Genomic DNA, 23,794 nt, shown 5'->3' with positions numbered 1-23,794 from the left:
ATGTTGTGCTAAGATCTATTTAGGTCAGGAGCTGGTTATAAGTTCTGTTCCTATCCAATAACAATGGACAAAAGGGTCCTATCTTGTCAGCCTTGTCAGCAGGTGGCCAAGGACAACACCCACGCCATAGGCCTCTCAGTTCTTCCAACTCACGAGTTCTTGCTCTGAGGACACACACACACACACACACAAACACACACACACACACATCATCACTGTTAAACACACACACACACACACACACACACATCATCACTGTTAAACACACACACACACACACACACACAAAAATCCCCTCTCTTAGGCTGAACATTTGAAGACAGAGAACCCGACTCAGAGCCAATGCAACAGTGACAGTAGCCTGGAGGGGACCTCGCCCAACTCATCAGGACCAATCAGAAGATCAGAACTACTAGATTCAACCTACTTCATTTATTGCATAAAATGTCAGCACACAATGTTTCGGGGCTCTCTTCAGATAATAATAATAATAATAATAATAATATGCCATTTAGCAGACGCTTTTATCCAAAGCGACTTACAGTCATGCGTGCATACATTTTTGTGTATGGGTGGTCCCGGGGATCGAACCCACTACCTTGGCGTTACAAGCGCCGTGCTCTACCAGCTGAGCTACAGAAAGTGGATACTCATGGATGCGCATCGCAATTGTAAAATGTCAACACAATTGGAGACACCACGTCATTTTTGGAGACATGTTATTGACAGTAAACTATTGTAGATGCGACTGCTAACTAAATAAAACATTTTAGCTGGCTAGCTAATCATCTTAGCTAAATGTGGGGCAAACAATTCAGTTATTTACCGTTAATTTGAGGGATTGGGGTGAAAGAAATCGAGTTACATAGTGATACTTTACGATATACTGTATTGACAATATCGCAATATTTTAGCGCTAGTTGGCTGTACCTGCACCAAAACACCATTATTGTTCCTTCATAGCTTGTTCTCAATCTTTTCACATTGGGAGCCAATTTGTTTTCAGCACTTTTATTTCCATGACTGATCAAAACTCGTTCTCATGGCTTTCTGATCCCTCTGCAACAGACATATGGTGCGCAATAAAATCACAGTATCGAATCGCAATACGTATAGAATCATGAGACTCGCAATGCTGATGCATATATCTTATCGTGAGGTTCCTGGCAATTCCCAGCCCAAGTTCATTTGCCACAACAAATCTCTTCGCTAGCAAACGCGATGTCTTCTCCAAAACGGCAATGTGTCTCCAGCAATGTTTACTTTTTTGACGTTCTATGGCATCTCCACTTTCCAAGCATATATGACCACATGTAATATTTTGGTAAGTGATGCAAATAGTGAACTATGTAGGGCCAGGATGTAAAATATATGTAGCTGCAGCAATTTCTCTTATCTGATATGGTAAGTAATGGGGCTTAATTTATAGCTCCCTAAGAGTTTGACGAACGGGTCCGTGCACGCGATTCCAGATATCTTTACCTCTGAATAAACTGCCTTTATTATACCATATCCACCCTGTCCAAAGTCTCTACTTGGTCTCAGTTCTCCAGTAAACTTGTGATTATCAACACTAACCTCATCGTTGTGGCGGCGGACAGCTAGCCTGTATCCCTCATCAAGTTGAGTGGCAATGTTATTTTTCCGTTCGTACCAATTTTTGGAAAATCCTCGGGTGTAGGACTTTCCGCCTTTAGTAGAAACCTGTTGAATTATTAAATTTGGTCTGGGAGGTCCTAATTGTTTCGTTGCCAATTTATCTTCATTTGTTCGCCGACAAAAAGGAACTTCTTTCAAAGACACAATCCGCTCTTTTCTCAGTTACGTTCATGGTTACGTTACGTTACGTATGACGAAAGCGCGTAAGTGCAAGCCCTCAGACACCCATAGAGATTGTATTGAAGGCTCTGAAATTTGAAAAAAATAGATTTTACATTAGAGGCTATGAGAGACTTCTGGGCGATTTTCAACCTGACTGAAATCGCCCCAAAAGGGGGGGGAGCCATTTGAAGCACGACTTTAGCCTGATTCGACATTTAGTGGCAGTGTGGCACTGTGGCAGATCAGACGTATAGATTACAACACTGATAACTACTGTTGCCGTGATATAATTGATTAGAAAAAAAATCCCTTCCTTTTCCCGTTTGGCAGTGCGTCGCCCATATCGCCCTATTGAACAGGCCGCCCCTGATCTCAGGGCATGGTCAACATGTACTCCCAGGTATTTATAGGAGTCAGCCTGCTGGATGTGTTCACTGTGAATGACAACCTGGCTCCGGTCAGACACTGACCTGGGTTCAAAGAGAACCTCCTGAGTTTTTGTGCCATTCAGGACCAGTGAGTTTGTGTCCCACCACTGCACAAAGGCTGTTTACACTGTTTAGGTGCAGTGGAAGGTCTCTGTTGCCATCCATTAGGGCCAGCAGGATGGTGTCATCGGAGAACTTAATGATGTGATGCTTGGTGTTTTGACTGGTGCATCGTTGGTGTACAGAATGAAAAGGACGGGTGAGCTCACACAACCTTGTGGGGCTCCGCAGTTGGTGACCACAGGAGGGGAGAGAGTGTTGTTTACCTTGACCAACTGAGTCCTGTCACTGAGAAATGAGTGATACCAGTGAATGAGGTGTGGGATGATGTGAGATGTTTCCCATCCCAGCCCTGTGGTATTGTGAGTCAGTCGAGGGATGACTGGAAGACGGGTTGCCAGACTGGGCCAAGCTCCTCAGCAAAGGTCTTGAGGAGGAATGGGCTCACATTATCTGGCCCCAAGGCCTTCCTGGGGTTCAGAATGGGCTCACATTATCTGGCCCCAAGGCCTTCCTGGGGTTCAGCGGTCTGGGCTCACATTATCTGGCCCCAAGGCCTTCCTGGGGTTCAGCGGTCTGGGCTCACATTATCTGGCCCCAAGGCCTTCCTGGGGTTCAGAATGGGCTCACATTATCTGGCCCCAAGGCCTTCCTGGGGTTCAGCGGTCTGGGCTCACATTATCTGGCCCCAAGGCCTTCCTGGGGTTCAGAATGGGCTCACATTATCTGGCCCCAAGGCCTTCCTGGGGTTCAGCGGTCTGGGCTCACATTATCTGGCCCCAAGGCCTTCCTGGGGTTCAGCGGTCTGGGCTCACATTATCTGGCCCCAAGGCCTTCCTGGGGTTCAGCGGTCTGGGCTCACATTATCTGGCCCCAAGGCCTTCCTGGGGTTCAGAATGGGCTCACATTATCTGGCCCCAAGGCCTTCCTGGGGTTCAGCGGTCTGGGCTCACATTATCTGGCCCCAAGGCCTTCCTGGGGTTCAGCGGTCTGGGCTCACATTATCTGGCCCCAAGGCCTTCCTGGGGTTCAGCGGTCTGGGCTCACATTATCTGGCCCCAAGGCCTTCCTGGGGTTCAGCGGTCTGGGCTCACATTATCTGGCCCCAAGGCCTTCCTGGGGTTCAGCGGTCTGGGCTCACATTATCTGGCCCCAAGGCCTTCCTGGGGTTCAGCGGTCTGGGCTCACATTATCTGGCCCCAAGGCCTTCCTGGGGTTCAGAATGGGCTCACATTATCTGGCCCCAAGGCCTTCCTGGGGTTCAGCGGTCTGGGCTCACATTATCTGGCCCCAAGGCCTTCCTGGGGTTCAGCGGTCTGGGCTCACATTATCTGGCCCCAAGGCCTTCCTGGGGTTCAGCGGTCTGGGCTCACATTATCTGGCCCCAAGGCCTTCCTGGGGTTCAGCGGTCTGGGCTCACATTATCTGGCCCCAAGGCCTTCCTGGGGTTCAGCGGTCTGGGCTCACATTATCTGGCCCCAAGGCCTTCCTGGGGTTCAGAATGGGCTCACATTATCTGGCCCCAAGGCCTTCCTGGGGTTCAGCGGTCTGGGCTCACATTATCTGGCCCCAAGGCCTTCCTGGGGTTCAGCGGTCTGGGCTCACATTATCTGGCCCCAAGGCCTTCCTGGGGTTCAGCGGTCTGGGCTCACATTATCTGGCCCCAAGGCCTTCCTGGGGTTCAGCGGTCTGGGCTCACATTATCTGGCCCCAAGGCCTTCCTGGGGTTCAGCGGTCTAAAAACCTTTGTCACCTGCTCTGTGGTAATGATGATTTCCTCTGCATCAGAGGTAGGGACCATCTGTAGGACTGCAAAGCAGTCATTTGTGTGATTATGGGTGTCAAATATTTTGCAGAACAGGTTCAGTTCCTTCTCAAATGTGGGCTCGTCCTCCACGTGGAGGGGTTTGTGGGGTGCTGACATGCCGGCCATGCTCTTCATGGTTTGCCAGGCTAGTCTAGGGTTGGCTGCTGTGAAGGCTCTCTCTAGTTGTTCTCTGTGGGCCCACTTCCCCTCCCACAGCACGGAGTTGATCTGTTTCTGAATCCTCTTAACCTCTCCCTGTCCTTGTTATGGAAGGACACTTTATTTTCTTTGAGAGCCTTTGTGATGTCCTTTAACATGAAGCTTACTGTTGGGGTAGACCTTAACTGTTTAAGTGTGTTACTCCACATAGAAGTTTAATATACAGTCGTGGTCAAAGGTTTTGAGAATGACACAAATACTAATTTTCACAAAGTCTGCTGCCTCAGTTTTGATGATGGCAATTTGCATATACTCCAGAATGTCATGAAGAGTGATCAGATGAATTGCAATTAATTGCAAAGTCGCTCTTTGCCATGAAAATGAACTTAATCCCCCAAAAATATTTCCACTGCATTTCAGCCCTGCCACAAAAGGACCAGCTGACATCATGTCAGTGATTCTCTCGTTAACACAGGTGAGAGTGTTGACGAGGACAAGGCTGGAGATCACTCTGTCATGCTGATTGAGTTAGAATAACAGACTGGAAGCTTTAAAAGGAGGGTGGTGCTTGAAATCATTGTTCTTCCTCTGTTAACCATGGTTACCTGCAAGAAACACATGCCGTCATAATTGCTTTGCACAAAAAGGGCTTCACAGGCAAGGATGTTGCTGCTAGTAAGATTGCACCTAAATCAACCATTTATCGGATCATCAAGAACTTCAAGGAGAGAGGTTCAATTGTTGTGAAGAAGGCGTCAGGGCGCCCAAGAAAGTCCAGCAAGCGCCAGGACCGTCTCCTAAAGTTGATTCAGCTGCGGGATCGGGGAACCACCAGTGCAGAGCTTGCTCAGGAATGGCAGCAGGCAGGTGTGAGTGCATCTGCACGCCAAGGGAGTGGGCTCACTCACAATTTTGCCTAAGAACACAGCCATGAATAAAGAATGGTACCAACACATCCTCCGAGAGCAACTTCTCCCAACCATCCAAGAACAGTTTGGTGACGACCAATGCCTTTTCCAGCATGATGGAGCACCTTGCCATAAGGCAAAAGTGATAACTAAGTGGCTTGGGGAACAAAACATCGACAGTTTGGGTCCATGGCCAGGAAACTCCCCAGACCTTAATCCCATTGAGAACTTGTGGTCGATCCTCAAGAGGCGGGTGGACAAACAAAAACCCACAAATTCTGACAAACTCCAAACATTGATTATGCAAGAATGGGCTGCCATCAGTCAGGATGTGGCCCAGAAGTTAATTGACAGCATGCCAGGGCGGATTGCAGAGGTCTTGAAATAGAAGGGTCAACACTGCAAATATTGACTCTTTGCATAAACTTTATGTAATTGTCAATAAAAGCCTTTGACACTTACGGAATGCTTGTAATTATACTTCAGTATACCATAGTAACATCTGACAAAAATATATCATAACACTGAAGCAGCGAACTTTGTGAAGACCAATACTCGTGGTCAAAACTTTTGACCACGACTGTAGTCTGTGTTTACAGTGGTTCTGTTATCTGTGATGTCATGCTGGAACACCTCCCAGTCAGTACAGGAAGTTGAGGAAACCGCCTTTAAGAGTCTCTGTGCTGTCATCTGACTGCTCTGACTGTCTCTCACCGGGTCTGGTTCTCACCGGGTCTGGTTCTCACCGGGTCTGGTTCTCACCGGGTCTGGTTCTCACCGGGTCTGGTTCTCTTTAGCTTTGTCTTGTAGACAGGGATGATCTGAACAGCGTTGTGGTCAGAGTTGGAGATCATTGGTTTGATATAGGTGGTGTAGGACTCTTTGATGTTGACATAGCACTTGTCCACGATATTCCCCATCCTGGTGTTGCCTTTGACGATTTGGGAGAAGCCTGGCATTGCCCACTCAAGGCTACACTGGTTGAGGGTCTACCAGTATTATGACTGGTGGATCTGTTTTTGCTGGCAAGCGTGAACACAGTCTGAGATGGTGCTAGCTGCTTTTGTTGTGTTGCCACTAGGAGGGACGTAGGCAACACACAGTATCACACAGCCAAACTCCCTTGAGAGATTGAATAGTCTAAGAGTAAGGCCCCATCACTGGGACATATTTGATCCTTGATAGTAAATTGCCACCGGTCATTTATGTACACACAAACCCCGCCCCCTTTACTCTTGCCTGAATGTTCCGTCCTATCCAACCTGACAAATGTAAACCCCTGGATTTCCAGTTGAGAGTCCGATATCATAGGATGCAAGCCATGTTTCGGTGTAGCACATGAGAGCATCGGTCTCTGTACTCAGAACAGTACCTTGCACTCGTTCGGATCTCATTGATTTTGTTGCCAATCACCATTAGTGAGCTACTCTGAAGGAGCAGAGCATATATCGCCTAGACTTGCATTATTCGTTCTTTAATAAATGGTTAAACAATTAATTAGAATTAGAACATACAGTGCCTCCTGTTGTGGGTACGCACACACAACATATTTTTATAACAGACATACAGTGCCTCCTGTTGTGGGTACGCACACAGACATACAGTACCTCCTGTTGTGGGTACGCACACACAACATATTTTTATAACAGACATACAGTACCTCCTGTTGTGGGTACGCACACAGAACATATTTTTATAACAGACATACAGTACCTCCTGTTGTGGGTACGCACGCACAACATGTTTTTATAACAGACATACAGTGCCTTCAGAAAGTATTCATACCCCTTGACTAATTCACATTTTGTTGTATTACTATTATTTTCTTATGGACTTCTATTACCCCTCTCTGTCTCACACCGTTTAATCACCGCATGTCACAGTAACTCTTAGCTGTTCACTCTACAATCTGCAACTAATTTACAACAACGAACTGATCGCTTCCACCTTCAAAAAGCTGTGAACATTTTGTGTTTGTATCTTACAATGTAAAGGTATAAGAAATATTCACATAACTTTATGAATATTCAAACGTTGCATATTGTAATTAACAACAGTATGTAAAGTAGGCTATTATTTTTCCTTCTTTTTTTTACAACCTAAAAGATGAAATGCTTGGAGCTAACATATATTCAGCTACTCTTTTATCTAGATATGTTAAGCCTATTAGATGAGATGCCAGGAGCCAAAATATATTCAGCTATTTTTGTCTGTAGCCTAATGCTCTTAACAGGCTGCAACGTCAAGGCAATTTAATTCACCAGCAGGCCTAAGCAATTTCAGTAATTCCTGTCATGCATGTTTCGTTTTTAGCTCCACCTACAACCAAAATCCCCATCATCTATATAATTAATGACATACAGATCTATGTTTATGGATATTATGAAGTGTCATTGATAAAATAGTCGGTGGAACAAATATAGCAACATCCTTTGGGAAATCTATCATTCTGTTATTCTGTAATGTATCGTGTCCATTATGTCCGATTACCCTTGTGACTGTTAAACATTGCATAAGGTAGCGTATAAAAATATCTGACATTAGGCTACAGCTTGTAATCACGTTAGAATGTTCATATTAGGGAGGAGACCCAATTCCACATGAATAACGCATGACTTCATCGACAGCTGCAAATAATTTTCACTTCTTGTTGGTTTATTTAGCAGCGTTGCCTAATCCGCGGCCCCGTTTCTCCTCGCCGTTAGGTTTACAGCTTGTTTTTTCTTTCATCACAGACACACTTCCCTTGTTCTCCTGCGCTGCGTTAGATCTCGCTACATTTAAGCACCGGTATAGACTAATGTAACTGTCAATAGGCTACACCGAATGAGTTGCATTAAGCCTAGATGACATCATCTGGGATATTACTTAGTCATCTTGCTGCCAGCAGCGGTGAAAAGCTTGTTCCGTCCCTATCCAGAATGATTATGTTCACAGATGATAATCACTCTCTCAACCTCTCTACAATATAGCCGACCTACTGAAAAACACGAAAGCACCCGGCAGCAGTAAGCTAGGCTGTATAGCCTCGGCTAAATTATAAACGCATGACTAGTCAACAGCGGTCATGATCATGTTCGGCCGGATATAGCCTACAGTCAACGCTGCCTTATTGTTGCCTTCAATCTTTTACAACATCATGCTGTTTGGTTTCTGAGTATCCGATCGAAAGAAGCAATATATTAACGGGTAGAAACAATGTAACGACTAATTAACGGGAACAGACACAATGTAACAACTAATTAACGGGAACAGACACAATGTAACAACTAATTAACGGGAACAGACACAATGTAACAACTAATTAACGGGAACAGACACAATGTAACAACTAATTAACGGGGACAGACACAATGTAACAACTAATTAACGGGAACAGACACAATGTAACAACTAATTAACGGGAACAGACACAATGTAACGACTCTGGAACTGCCCCCATCTGTCTCCGCCCGCAAGCGAGATATCACAAGTGGCGAAAGTGAGCAGAGGTTCGGCGAAAGTACATACAGTTGAGTTGATGTATTCTAGAGAGAGAGAGAGAGAGAGAGAGAGAGAGAGAGAGAGAGAGAGAGAGGAGAGAGAGAGAAGAGAGAGAGAGAGAGAGAGAGAGCAGTGAGAGAGAGAGAGAGAGAGACAGAGAGAGAGAGAGAGAGAGAGAGAGAGAGAGAGAGAGAGAGAGAGAGAGAGAGAGACAGAGAGAGAGAGAGAAGAGAGAGAGAGACAGAGAGAGAGAGAGAGAGAGAGAGAGAGAGAGAGAGAGAGAGAGAGAGAGAGAGAGAGACAGAGAGAGAGAGAGAGAGAGAGAGAGAGAGGAGAGAGAGAGAGAGAGAGAGAGAGAGAGAGAGAGAGAGAGAGAGAGACAGAGAGAGAGAGAGAGAGAGAGAGACAGAGAGAGAGAGAGAGAGAGAGAGAGAGAGAGAGAGAGAGAGAGACTGCAGGAAATGTTATTTTTTATTACATATACAAACGTCCTTGCCTCAGGTCCTGACAGAGACATAACCGTGTTATTAAACATATTGGAATATTATAGACTGAAATAGAATTTGAATAAATAGATTTGTATCGCAGCATCACTGGTATGTGGATATTGTCCTGTCGCCATGAGCAGATCAAAGAATTAGATCATCCAGATGTTTTAATGGATATGGATTACACACTAGCCTCTCTATGTGGACATGCGTCCGTGCATTTTGGAATTTAATATGACTATTTCGTTTTTTAATTCTACAATAAAAATGTAAATTTGAAATAAAGTGGAGTGAAGAAATATTAGACGACAAGTTCATACATTTTTGGGGTACTAGATTGTTAATATTTTGATTTCATATTGACGCAGGTCGTAATAACTGCGTGCGCAAATATTGCTCCCTTCCAGGACCGTTAGCGATCCATTCAAGCCAAGAAGTTTGGAGAGAATGTTGAGTTTAATCAATTCAGAACGTCGAGATGGAGCCCAACTCACTCACGGTATGCGTGATTATCTACCCTGCTTATGTTTTATCGCATTTTATTTCTTGGTGATGGAAGCCAAAGTTACGGATATTGTGTTATATATGATAATAATGCATGAATACAGGAAACTTTTTAACAAAACTTTACAGGCTATTTTATAAATCATTGTGTTGTTCTATCAGTCTTTTTTTTTTTTAAAGGTACCCTTTAAATCAAATTGCTATCGTTATAAGGTTTAATGTCTCTATTCAATCAAGTGCATGTTACTTTTGCTTTGCGCTTGTTTTATGTGCCTGGAAATGGGTGATGTGTGAAATTAATGACTTTATCGCTGTTTCCGCAGTGGGTAGGCTCACCTTGCGGTTTGCACGGACCTTACATTTTCTACAAGGCTTTTAGGTTTCACCTTGAAGCCAATCCTCGGATCCTGTCTCTGGGAGACTTCTTCCTAGTGAGTGTAATCCCGGGGAACCGCTCTGCATAGCGGAGCTACAGCTGTTATGGGAAGAAAGAACCAGCAAACAACTTTTATCCAGCTCCAAACTTTATTTTCTCCCGGAAGACACCCCTCAGGGACGGACTGTCAGTCACGGAGAGGTAATTACACATTTTCTTTCTGCCTTATACTTTGTGTGATAAATTATAGACTGGCATTCTTCTGTGAATAACATTTAAAATAATGTCTGTGTCGGTGGTATGGCCTATATGGAGCTTTCTGTTTGACACAAAGACGGATAACACGTTGTATTTCCTCTAATGTGAGACATCCGATGCGGTTATTCATGTCACATAGGCTAATGGAGCCTGACATTACCTGCTGTCCTCTCTCTACAAGCCCCTGGCTGTAGCGCTGGTGGCTGTGGCGCTGACTAGTCATTTTGTTGTCGGTTATGTTAGTGTGATGAAATAGGTCTATAATAGGTCTATAATAGGTCTATAATAGGTCTATAATAGGTCTATAATAGGTCTATATAAATGCCATCTGTGTGTGAAAGCACCGATTGTGATATTATACAGTTGTTAGATCACTGCTTTTCGTGTTTCACATCCCCGTTTAGTAGAACAGTGCGGATATCCTAAGCATGAGACCATGAATCAAAAGCCGTATTTTGGCAGTGTCGTGTAGATTGCTCATGAATGGTTGGCAATATGATAAATTGGAATTCTTGATTGTCATGGGCGTTTTGTAAAGCTAAATTAACAAGCTAGAGCCTGAAGGATCGCCGAAGCAGGTCTGTGAATGTGATCTGTCAGGTTTATTAGACAGCTCCAAATGTTGAGCAATGCCTTTTTTATGACATGAATCAGCTGCGTTCCCACAGTAGACTACAAGTATTGTAAGCGGACATTTTCTCCATACGCGCTCAAACCCTCTCCGGGCGGTGGAATTGATTTACAATATCAAGCAGATAAAGCACCAAGCTGGGATGCCTTAAAGGGTCGGCTGAAATGTGTGAAGGTTATTATGGCAAAGTGCTGCAGCTTCATTCCGTATCGCTTATAGGGGCATCTGCTATCAGGGCAATTGGTGAGAAAGAAAAATACATGGCTTGTTCATAAAAACGTAACCCTTTATGTGCCGCATCGACTTGATGAGAAGCCGCTGCATGCATTATAATCTGCGCTAGTATGGAAGGCAATAGGGTGGAAACACGCTCAGCTGCTGGCCATGTCCGTAATGTCTGGCCATGTCCGTAATGTAGCGCAGTAAAGGATGAATGTATTTCATGTTGTTCTGCTGCTGCAATCAGTCAGACACATTACAAAGAAAACAACTCTCTCCATGTTGAACCCCCGAGGACCGGAGGATCCCATTTCCTTCTCATAATAAGCAACAGGTTCTATGGATCTCTGCTGCTCCGGAGAATGTCAAGGTCTCACTGCAGAAAGATGAACGATGGGGGATATTATAGGAATATAAACGTCAGCCTGAATAGAGCTGGATGTTTACTCAACGTAACAAGGTGGAAAAGAGTAAACACAGAGTTAACCTGCTGTTAGTTCAGTTAACTAGACCCATGTTCAGACCCTGCCCTCTTCCTAACTTGTCATCTGTTAAACCTACCCTCTTCCCACCCCTCCTCCTCCTCCCCTCCCCCCTCCTCCCCTGCAAGCAATGTTAATTATTTGCTTTTCGAATGTATTGAGTACATGGCAGGTGTTACAGAGACAGCAAGGTGGATAGGATTACCAGCCCAAGGACAACGCTTTATTCAAAACAACAACACTATAATTTAGGATAACCTATGGCTAGTTCTAGTGTAAGTTTTATTGATCAGTTATAATCAATGATTAGTCATGAAAACATGATAATGTTAAACTGTGTGTGTTTCAGCCATTAGTTCCTGAATGTTTTAAGCGCTGTAGGAAAATGAGCGACATATGGGGAATCTAAAGCCCAATGTGATTGGATGTCAACCTGGCCACCTGCAATAGCAATATGACACCCACAATGTCCCTCGCTGCCACACCATTTATACTGCCCTCAGACAATTGGCCCACTGAATTACATTTGCATTTGTACAGAATAACCCACATGACTATCCATAAAATAAAATGGAATTAGGTTTCGTTTTTTGTTTTCAGAGGCACTCAATGTAAGATATTTGTTTTAAATGTAGGCCAGATATTTTACATATTCCATTCTTTGTGATTCAAGAGAGCTTTATCCTGAAGGTTTTGACTTTATCTGACAATCAACGACCTCAAGATAAAATATTATCTCGCTTATCCTACTACCTATATGTACTTATCTACAGAAATGACCTTGTACCCCTGCACACTCAGTACTGGTACTTCCTGTATATAGCCATGTTATTACCTGGTAGGTTGCACATTGACTCGGTACTGGTACCCCCTGTATATAGCCATGTTATTACCTGGTACCCCTGCACATTGACTCGGTACTGGTACCCCCTGTATATAGCCATGTTATTACCTGGTACCCCTGCACATTGACTCGGTACTGGTACCCCCTGTATATAGCCATGTTATTACCTGGTACCCCTGCACATTGACTCGGTACTGGTACCCCCTGTATATAGCCATGTTATTACCTGGTAGGTTGCACATTGACTCAGTACTGGTACCCTGTGTATATAGCCATGTTATTACCTGGTACCCCTGCACATTGACTCAGTACTGGTACTTCCTGTATATAGCCATGTTATTACCTGGTACCCCTGCACATTGACTCAGTACTGGTACTCCCTGTATATAGCCATGTTATTACCTGGTACCCCTGCACATTGACTCAGTACTGGTACTTCCTGTATATAGCCATGTTATTACCTGGTACCCCTGCACATCCACTCAGTACTGGTACTTCCTGTATATAGCCATGTTATTACCTGGTACCCCTGCACATCCACTCAGTACTGGTACTTCCTGTATATAGCCATGTTATTATCTGGTACCCCTGCACACTCAGTACTGGTACTCCCTGTATATAGCCATGTTATTACCTGGTACCCCTGCACATTGACTCGGTACTGGTACCCCCCTGTATATAGCCATGTTATTACCTGGTACCCCTGCACATTGACTCGGTACTGGTACCCCCTGTATATAGCCATGTTATTACCTGGTACCCCTGCACATTGACTCGGTACTGGTACCCCCTGTATATAGCCATGTTATTACCTGGTAGGTTGCACATTGACTCAGTACTGGTACCCTGTGTATATAGCCATGTTATTACCTGGTACCCCTGCACATTGACTCAGTACTGGTACTTCCTGTATATAGCCATGTTATTACCTGGTACCCCTGCACATTGACTCAGTACTGGTACTCCCTGTATATAGGCATGTTATTACCTGGTACCCCTGCACATTGACTCAGTACTGGTACTTCCTGTATATAGCCATGTTATTACCTGGTACCCCTGCACATCCACTCAGTACTGGTACTTCCTGTATATAGCCATGTTATTACCTGGTACCCCTGCACACTCAGTACTGGTACTTCCTGTATATAGCCATGTTATTACCTGGTACCCCTGCACACTCAGTACTGGTACTCCCTGTATATAGCCATGTTATTACCTGGTACCCCTGCACATTGACTCAGTACTGGTACTTCCTGTATATAGCCATGTTATTACCTGGTACCCCTGCACATCCACTCAGTACTGATACTTCCTGTATATAGCCATGTTATTACCTGGTACCCCTGCACACTCAGTACTGGTACTTCCTGTATATAGCCATGTTATTACCTGGTACCCCTGCACACTCAGTACTGGTACTTCCTGTATATAGCCATGTTATTACCTGGTACCCCTGCACACTCAGTACTGGTACTTCCTGTATATAGCCATGTTATTACCTGGTACCCCTGCACACTCAGTACTGGTACTTCCTGTATATAGCCATGTTATTACCTGGTACCCCTGCACACTCAGTACTGGTACTTCCTGTATATAGCCATGTTATTACCTGGTACCCCTGCACACTCAGTACTGGTACTTCCTGTATATAGCCATGTTATTACCTGGTAGGTTGCACATTGACTCAGTACTGGTACTTCCTGTATATATCCATGTTATTACCTGGTACCCCTGCACATTGACTCAGTACTGGTACTCCCTGTATATAGCCATGTTATTACCTGGTACCCCTGCACATTGACTCAGTACTGGTACTTCCTGTATATAGCCATGTTATTACCTGGTACCCCTGCACATCCACTCAGTACTGGTACTTCCTGTATATAGCCATGTTATTACCTGGTACCCCTGCACACTCAGTACTGGTACTTCCTGTATATAGCCATGTTATTACCTGGTACCCCTGCACATCCACTCAGTACTGGTACTTCATGTATATAGCCATGTTATTACCTGGTACCCCTGCACACTCAGTACTGGTACTTCCTGTATATAGCCATGTTATTACCTGGTACCCCTGCACACTCAGTACTGGTAATTCCTGTATATAGCCATGTTATTACCTGGTACCCCTGCACACTCAGTACTGGTACTTCCTGTATATAGCCATGTTATTACCTGGTACCCCTGCACACTCAGTACTGGTACTTCCTGTATATAGCCATGTTATTACCTGGTAGGTTGCACATTGACTCAGTACTGGTACTTCCTGTATATATCCATGTTATTACCTGGTACCCCTGCACATTGACTCAGTACTGGTACTCCCTGTATATAGCCATGTTATTACCTGGTACCCCTGCACATTGACTCAGTACTGGTACTTCCTGTATATAGCCATGTTATTACCTGGTACCCCTGCACATCCACTCAGTACTGGTACTTCCTGTATATAGCCATGTTATTACCTGGTACCCCTGCACATTGACTCAGTACTGGTACTTCCTGTATATATCCATGTTATTACCTGGTACCCCTGCACATTGACTCAGTACTGGTACTCCCTGTATATAGCCATGTTATTACCTGGTACCCCTGCACACTCAGTACTGGTACTTCCTGTATATAGCCATGTTATTACCTGGTACCCCTGCACATCCACTCAGTACTGGTACTTCCTGTATATAGCCATGTTATTACCTGGTACCCCTGCACATCCACTCAGTACTGGTACTCCCTGTATATAGCCATGTTATTACCTGGTACCCCTGCACATTGACTCAGTACTGGTACTTCCTGTATATAGCCATGTTATTACCTGGTACCCCTGCACATTGACTCAGTACTGGTACTTCCTGTATATAGCCATGTTATTACCTGGTACCCCTGCACATTAACTCAGTACTGGTACTTCCTGTATATAGCCATGTTATTACCTGGTACCCCTGCACATTGACTCATTACTGGTACTTCCTGTATATAGCCATGTTATTACCTGGTACCCCTGCACATGGACTCAGTACTGGTACCCTGTGTATATAGCCATGTTATTACCTGGTACCCCTGCACATCCACTCAGTTCTGGTACTCCCTGTATATAGCCATGTTATTACCTGGTACCCCTGCACATTGACTCAGTACTGGTACTCCCTGTATATAGCCATGTTATTACCTGGTACCCCTGCACATTGACTCAGTACTGGTACTCCCTGTATATAGCCATGTTATTACCTGGTACCCCTGCACATCCACTCAGTACTGGTACTTCCTGTATATAGCCATGTTATTACCTGGTACCCCTGGACATTGACTCAGTACTGGTACTTCCTGTATATAGCCATGTTATTACCTGGTACCCCTGCACATCCACTCAGTACTGGTACTTCCTGTATATAGCCATGTTATTACCTGGTACCCCTGCACATCCACTCAGTACTGGTACTCCCTGTATATAGCCATGTTATTACCTGGTACCCCTGCACATCCACTCAGTACTGGTACTTCCTGTATATAGCCATGTTATTACCTGGTACCCCTGCACATCCACTCAGTACTGGTACTTCCTGTATATAGCCATGTTATTACCTGGTACCCCTGGACATTGACTCAGTACTGGTACTTCCTGTATATAGCCATGTTATTACCTGGTACCCCTGCACATCCACTCAGTACTGGTACTTCCTGTATATAGCCATGTTATTACCTGGTACCCCTGCATATCCACTCAGTACTGGTACTCCCTGTATATAGCCATGTTATTACCTGGTACCCCTGCACATGGACTCAGTACTGGTACTTCCTGTATATAGCCATGTTATTACCTGGTACCCCTGCACATCCACTCAGTACTGGTACTTCCTGTATATAGCCATGTTATTACCTTGTACCCCTGCACATCCACTCAATATAAGTGTGTGTTTTGTGTGTTTGAGCGTGTGGGTAGAGTCCAGTGAGTGTGTGGGTAGAGTCCAGTGAGTGTGTGGGTAGAGTCTAGTGAGTGTGTGGGTAGAGTCCAGTGAGTGTGTGGGTAGAGTCCAGTGAGTGTGTGGGTAGAGTCTAGTGAGTGTGTGGGTAGAGTCCAGTGAGTGTGTGGGTAGAGTCCAGTGAGTGTGTGGGTAGAGTCCAAGGAGTGTGTGGGTAGAGTCCAGTGTGTGGGTAGAGTCCAGTGAGTGTGTGGGTAGAGTCCAGTGAGTGTGTGGGTAGAGTCCAGTGTGTGGGTAGAGTCCAGGGAGTGTGTGGGTAGAGTCCAGTGAGTGTGTGGGTAGAGTCCAGTGAGTGTGTGGGTAGAGTCCAGTGAGTGTGTGGGTAGAGTCTAGTGAGTGTGTGGGTAGAGTCCAGTGAGTGTGTGGGTAGAGTCCAGTGAGTGTGTGGGTAGAGTCCAGGGAGTGTGTGGGTAGAGTCCAGTGAGTGTGTGGGTAGAGTCCAGTGAGTGTGTGGGTAGAGTCCAGTGAGTGTGTGGGTAGAGTCCAGTGTGTGGGTAGAGTCCAGGGAGTGTGTGGGTAGAGTCCAGTGAGTGGGTAGAGTCCAGTGAGTGTGTGGGTAGAGTCCAGTGAGTGTTTGGGTAGAGTCCAGTGTGTGGGTAGAGTCCAGGGAGTGTGTGGGTAGAGTCCAGTGAGGTGGTGGGTAGAGTCCAGTGAGTGTGTGGGTAGAGTCCAGTGAGTGTGTGGGTAGAGTCCAGTGAGTGTGTGGGTAGAGTCCAGTGAGTGTGTGGGTAGAGTCCAGTGAGTTTGTGGGTAGAGTCCAGTGAGTGTGTGGGTAGAGTCCAGTGAGTGTGTGGGTAGAGTCCAGTGAGTGTGTGGGTAGAGCAGTGAGTGTGTGGGTAGAGTCCAGTGAGTGTGTGGGTAGAGTCCAGTGAGCGTGTGGGTAGAGTCCAGGGAGTGTGTGGGTAGAGTCCAGTGAGTGTGTGGGTAGAGTCCAGTGAGTGTGTGGGTAGAGTCCAGTGAGTGGGTGGGTAGAGTCCAGTGAGTGGGTGGGTAGAGTCCAGTGAGTGTGTGGGTAGAGTCCAGTGAGTGTGTGGGTAGAGTCCAGTGAGTGTTTGGGTAGAGTCCAGTGAGTGTGTGGGTAGAGTCCAGTGAGTGTGTGGGTAGAGTCCAGTGAGTTTGTGGGTAGAGTCCAGTGAGTGTGTGGGTAGAGTCCAGTGAGTGTGTGGGTAGAGTCCAGTGAGTGTGTGGGTAGAGTCCAGTGAGTGTGTGGGTAGAGTCCAGTGAGTGTGTGGGTAGAGTCCAGTGAGTGTGTGGGTAGAGTCCAGTGAGTTTGTGGGTAGAGTCCAGTGAGTTTGTGGGTAGAGTCCAGTGAGTGTGTAGGTAGAGTCCAGTGAGTGTGTGGGTAGAGTCCAGTGAGTGTGTGGGTAGAGTCCAGTGAGTGTGTGGGTAGAGTCCAGTGAGTGTGTGGGTAGAGTCCAGTGAGTTTGTGGGTAGAGTCCAGTGAGTTTGTGGGTAAAGTCCAGTGAGTGTGTGGGTAGAGTCCAGTGAGTGTGTGGGTAGAGTCCAGTGTGTGGGTAGAGTCCAGTGAGTGTGTGGGTAGAGTCCAGTGAGTGTGTGGGTAGAGTCCAGTGTGTGGGTAGAGTCCAGGGAGTGTGTGGGTAGAGTCCAGTGAGTGTGTGGGTAGAGTCCAGTGAGTGTGTGGGTAGAGTCCAGTGAGTGTGTGGGTAGAGTCCAGTGAGTTTGTGGGTAGAGTCCAGTGAGTTTGTGGGTAGAGTCCAGTGAGTGTGTGGGTAGAGTCCAGTGAGTGTGTGGGTAGAGTCCAGTGAGTGTGTGGGTAGAGTCCAGGGAGTGTGTGGGTAGAGTCCAGTGTGTGGGTAGAGTCCAGTGAGTGTGTGGGTAGAGTCCAGTGAGTGTGTGGGTAGAGTCCAGTGAGTTTGTGGGTAGAGTCCAGTGAGTTTGTGGGTAGAGTCCAGGAGTGTGTGGGTAGAGTCCAGTGAGTGTGTGGGTAGAGTCCAGTGAGTGTGTGGGTAGAGTCCAGTGTGTGGGTAGAGTCCAGTGAGTGTGTGGGTAGAGTCCAGTGAGTGTGTGGGTAGAGTCCAGTGAGTGTGTGCGTAGAGTCCAGTGAGTGTGTGGGTAGAGTCCAGTGAGTGTGTGGGTAGAGTCCAGTGAGTGTGTGGGTAGAGTCCAGGGAGTGTGTGGGTAGAGTCCAGTGAGTGTGTGGGTAGAGTCCAGTGTGTGGGTAGAGTCCAGGGAGTGTGTGGGTAGAGTCCAGTGAGTGTGTGGGTAGAGTCCAGTGAGTGTGTGGGTAGAGTCCAGTGAGTGTGTGGGTAGAGTCCAGTGAGTGTGTGGGTAGAGTCCAGTGAGTGTGTGGGTAGAGTCCAGTGAGTTTGTGGGTAGAGTCCAGTGAGTGTGTGGGTAGAGTCCAGTGAGTGTGTGGGTAGAGTCCAGTGAGTGTGTGGGTAGAGTCCAGTGAGTGTGTGGGTAGAGTCCAGTGAGCGTGTGGGTAGAGTCCAGGGAGTGTGTGGGTAGAGTCCAGTGAGTGTGTGGGTAGAGTCCAGTGAGTGTGTGGGTAGAGTCCAGTGAGTGGGTGGGTAGAGTCCAGTGAGTGGGTGGGTAGAGTCCAGTGAGTGTGTGGGTAGAGTCCAATGAGTGTGTGGGTAGAGTCCAGTGAGTGTGTGGGTAGAGTCCAGTGAGTGTGTGGGTAGAGTCCAGTGAGTGTGTGGGTAGAGTCCAGTGAGTTTGTGGGTAGAGTCCAGTGAGTGTGTGGGTAGAGTCCAGTGAGTGTGTGGGTAGAGTCCAGTGAGTGTGTGGGTAGAGTCCAGTGAGTGTGTGGGTAGAGTCCAGTGAGTGTGTGGGTAGAGTCCAATGAGTGTGTGGGTAGAGTCCAGTGAGTTTGTGGGTAGAGTCCAGTGAGTTTGTGGGTAGAGTCCAGTGAGTGTGTGGGTAGAGTCCAGTGAGTGTGTGGGTAGAGTCCAGTGAGTGTGTGGGTAGAGTCCAGTGAGTGTGTGGGTAGAGTCCAGGGAGTTTGTGGGTAGAGTCCAGTGAGTTTAAAAAAAAAAAAAATTATAATATGTTTATTATTTTCCAATAAAAATAAAGTAAAAGAGACAGCAATACAAACAATGACATTCATTGTACTGTTGGATGGGATGGCCAGTTTAGAGGACAAAACAAAAGTTAACTCACACATACACAAAATAAAACAAAATCCTATTAGGTGGTACGTGTATAAGAAGACAGCATATAGTCATTACAAGCAGTGTAGTTCAGCCAAAAATAAATATTGAGTGGAGTACAGCACAGAGTAGCAGCAGATCGTCAGCCCAGTTATGAAGCGGGACTAGACCATTTATCCAGTATCGGCTGCCATATTTTGTAAAACAATGGACTTCTATTGGAGGTGTTGTATCGAATCTTTTCCATATGGATTACATTCCCTAAATCCCGTAACCACATTTCAAAGGTAGGTACAGTCTCCAATTTCCAAAATTGCAATATGAGCCTTTTGGCTAATAGAGTACAAAGAGAGACAGCTTTCCCCTCCTGGTTATTCCCATCAACTGTACCAAACAGAGCGATCAATGGGTCTGGGGCTAGAACTCTATCAAAGGCCTTAGATAAGTAATCAAAAATGAGAGCCCAGTAAGCCTGTAATTTAGGGCATGTCCAGAATAAGTGGGACAACGTCCCCTCCTCCTGCTTGCACCTCTCACACAGTGGTGAGGTGTCCGGGAATATTTTATGCAGTTTTACTTTTGAGTAGTGTAACCTGTGTATCACCTTAAACTGTACAAGGTTGTGTCTGGCATTCACTGAACTGTGGTTTATATTCCTGAGAGCTTCTATCCAGTCCTCATTTGAGATTTCTGAACCAAGTTCTTGTTCCCAAGCCCTTTTAATGGTGTCTGTGGATACCTCTATGTGGGCCTGTAGCACATCATACAGTCTGGAGACCGACCCTTTTGAATGGGGTTTGACAAGGATCAAGCTATCTAATGTAGGACTATTTGGCTTCATGCCATACTGTGGGATGTGTGTCCTTAAGAAATTCCTGATTTGGAGGTATCTGAAAAAATGTGTTGTTGGCATGTTGAACTTTGCCTGTAGTTGTTGAAATGAAGCTAACTGACCATCTATGTATAGATTACCAATTGTTGTGAGCCCCCTCTCCCTCCACTGTGAAAACACCACATCATCCATTGCAGGGTGGAAAGCATGATTCCGGCTAATCGGGCTGTCTATGTACACAGTGGGTATGTTAAGAAAATCCCTAATCTGTTTCCAGATCCTAAGAGTATGACAAATGACTGGATTGGAGTCATAAGTGGCTTTTTTCACATATGATGGGCTATTAACAAGTGCAGGGAGTGAGGAACGTTGACAGGAGGCCTGCTCAATCAAAAGCCATGAAGGCATATCCTTCCGTCTCATCTCAGGTAAACTTTCCCTCCAGAAAGACACAATGTTCAGATTAGCAGCCCAATAATACAGTTTGAAGTGAGGAAGGCCAAAGCCCCCCTCTATCTTGTACTTGCATAAATGCTTCTTTGCAATTCTGGCTGCCTTGTTATCCCATAAAAATGGAGTTACTATTGAATCCAGTTTCTTAAAATAGCTTTGTGGTATGAAATTGGGTAGACATTGGAAGAGGTAAAGAAACCTGGGTAGGACAACCATTTTAATAGCGTTTATACGACCAACCAAGGAAATAGGCAGAGTTTTCCAGAAATCTATATTTTGTTTAAGCTGATATATTTTCATGTCCCAATTCACTTTCAATAGCTGGTCAAGGTCTCTTGTCACTACAATGCCAAGGCTTGTGAACTTGTCCCTCACTGTTCTAAGCGGGGTAGATTGCAGAAATTGCATATCCACAGGCCGTGATATTGGCATCATCTCACTTTTTTGCCAGTTTATCTTGTAGCCAGAGAAGGAGCCGAATGTGTTTATCAATTTAAGTAATGGTGGAATAGACGTTTTAGGCTTGGACAAAAACAAAAGAACATCGTCTGCATATAGGGAAATTTTGTGCTGTGTGTCTTTTATTTTAACAGAAGCTATATCGGCACATGCCCGAATGCGCGTAGCAAGGGGTTCCATGGCTATAGCGAAGAGAGCAGGCGAAATAGGGCACCCCTGTCGGCACCCCTTGAACAGGCGGAATGACTGCGACATTTCCTGATTGGTCACCACGGACGCCATTGGGTGTGCATAAATAATTCTTATCCAATTAATAAATTCCTTTCCAAATCCGAAATGCTCCAGAACCGACATCATATACTTCCACTCAATCTGATCAAACGCCTTCTCTGCATCAAGAGCTATTACCACTGCCTCAACTTTATGATCATGATACATTACGTTGAAAAAGCGTCTCAAATTGTAGTATATATGTCGGCCCGGGATAAAACCTGTCTGGTCAGGGTGTATGATGTCGGAAATATATTTTTTCAATCGGTTTGCCAATATCTTTGTCAACACCTTGTTTTCTATGGGGAGTAACGACACGGGGCGATACGACGACATCTCCATGGAATCTCTATCTTTTTTCAAGATCAGGGCTATTGTAGCCTCATACAGTGTTTGCGGGAGTTTGGTATTTTCTTTGGATTGTTGAAACATTCGCAGCATAAGTGGAGATAGACTAGCGCAGTACTTCTTATAGAATTCTATTACATATCCATCGGGCCCAGGGGCCTTGCTGTTTGGAAATTGTGCTATCGCTGTGTTAATTTCATCTAAGGTTATCCCTGCATCGAGTGCGGCAGCTGCCCCCCTGTCTAGTTTAGGAAGTTCACAATCAGCGAGAAAGCGTTCCATAGTTTGTGGATCAGTAGCATCGCATTTTGATTGGTATAGCTCTGAGTAAAACTGTGCAAAGCATTTATTAATGTCCTGCGGATCTGTTACTATTTTACCCTTCTTGTCTTTTATTTTGTGAATAGCTCTAGATGCTTGTACATGCCTTAGCTGTCTTGCTAATAATTTATGTGGTTTGTCCCCCAGTTCAAAATAACTTTGTTGCGTTCTAGCAAGTAAAGAGCCCACCCGTTTCGAAAGGATGGTATTGTATTCATACTTTAACTTTGTGATCTTCTCAAGGACTGTATACGAGGAATTTGTCCTAAAAACGTTCTCCTGTTCCCCTAACTCCCTTTCAATTTCTCTCAGCCTAGTATTGGCACGTTTCTTCCTCTCTGATGTATAAGAAATAATGTAACCTCTAATCACAGCCTTTAGAGATTCCCAAAGGGTGGAGTCGTCAACATCCCCCGTGTCGTTAGTACTGAGGAAAAAGGCAATCTGCTCCTCCAAATACTGACAGAAAGCCTCATCTTTCAACAGGTATGCGTCTAAGCGCCACGGTCGCCGACCTGTCGACATATTGTCGAGTTTCAGCACCATGGACAGAGGAGAGTGGTCCGTAATTAGAATGGGGTGATAGGTAACCGACTCAGCTGCTGAGATTAGTTTGGAGTCCAACAAAAAATAGTCAATTCTGGAATATGATTTATGAACTGATGAGAAGAACGAATAATCCCTGTCTGTTGGGTGCGTCAGTCTCCAAATATCGACAATGTTAAGGTTTGTCATCAATGTATTTAGACAGACACTGGCATTTGATTGTTGAAGTGACCTTGATAGCTGTTTATCTAAAAGAGGGTCTAACGTACAGTTAAAGTCACCTCCAACAATAACACTTGTATCCGAGATATTTGGTATGGCCTTAAATACCCTTTGAAAAAATACTGGATCATCGAAGTTGGGTCCATATAAATTGACCAAGGTTATTGGTTTTGAATTCAGTGTACCAGCCACAATAATATACCGACCATTAGGATCTGAAATCGAGGTTGAGTAAACAAAAGGAATGTTTTTCCTTATCAGGATTGCTACCCCTCTCGCTTTTGCATCAAAGTTAGACTGGTATATCTGACCGATCCAGCCGACTCGTAGCTTGGCCTGCGCGGGGCGTTTAATATGAGTTTCTTGAAGAAGCACTATGTCAGCACCCAGTGATTTAAGATGAGAAAAAACCTTAGCTCGTTTCACGACATGCCCTAATCCATTACAGTTCCAGCTGACTATCTTTATTCCACCTGGTCTACTCTGTGCTCGGTCCACTATGTGGCATTTCTTATTTTAAAGCAAATTGCTGCTGTCATACAAAACCCAGAAGAAAAACGTCCCGCCGTGCGGGAGCTTGTCATGCCACCTGTACTAATAAACGTGAACATAAAACACAGACCCCAACCCCCCTCCCGTCCCTTTACTGAGTGACTTCCCCAAACGAAGCACTCCTTGGCTAACACACAAACGTTAGGGTGTCTAGACATAAAGCTTGAACTAACTCGTCGTCTATAGATGCTCCGCATATAAACTAATATTAAATAACACTTAAC

This window comes from Coregonus lavaretus (genome assembly GCF_964263955.1).
Source record: "Coregonus lavaretus genome assembly, contig: HAP1_SCAFFOLD_1104, whole genome shotgun sequence".
Lineage (NCBI taxonomy): Eukaryota > Metazoa > Chordata > Actinopteri > Salmoniformes > Salmonidae > Coregonus > Coregonus lavaretus.
This window is presented reverse-complemented; position numbering follows the sequence as displayed.